This window comes from Orycteropus afer, unplaced genomic scaffold (assembly GCF_000298275.1).
Source record: "Orycteropus afer afer isolate SDZICR_OR568_19922 unplaced genomic scaffold, OryAfe1.0 scaffold00541, whole genome shotgun sequence".
NCBI lineage: Eukaryota > Metazoa > Chordata > Mammalia > Tubulidentata > Orycteropodidae > Orycteropus > Orycteropus afer.
This window is the reverse complement of record NW_006922128.1, coordinates 967,128-967,819: the sequence shown is the minus strand read 5'-3', so window position 1 is coordinate 967,819 and position 692 is coordinate 967,128.

The following is a 692-nucleotide window of genomic DNA, read 5'->3' as shown; positions in this document are numbered from 1 at the left end:
ATCATAACAAATTATGGATAAGACTGTAAAGAATGGGAATTTCCAGACAATTAATTGCACTCGTGTGGAAACTGTACATAGAGCAAGAGGCAGTTGTTCATATGGAACAAGGGGACACTACATAGTTTAAAATCAGGAAAGGTATGTGTCAGGGTTGTATCCTTTCACCATACTTAATCTACATGCTGAGCAAATAATCTGAGAAGCTGGACTATATGAAGAAGAACACAACACTAGGACTAGAGGAAGAACCACTAACAACCTGCAATATGCAGATGACACAACCTTACTTTCTGAAAGTGAAGAGGACTTGAAGCACTTACTCATGAAGATCAAAGACTACGGTCTTCAGTATGGATCACACCTCAACATAAAGAAAAAGAAAACAAAAATCCTTACTGCTGGATTAGTAAGCAACATCATGATAAATGGAGAGAAGACTGAAGTTGTCAAGGATTTCATTTCATTTGGATCTACAATCAATGCCCATGGAAGCAACAGTCGAGAAATCAAATGACATATTGCATTGGGCAAATATGATGCAGAAGGTATCTTTAAAGTATTAAAGAGCAAAGATGTCACTTTGAGTAATAAGGTGCACCTAACCCAAGCCATTTTCAATCACCTTATGTGCATGTGAGAGCTGGACAATAAGGAAGCCTGAAGAAGAGTTGATGCTTTTGAGTTGTGAC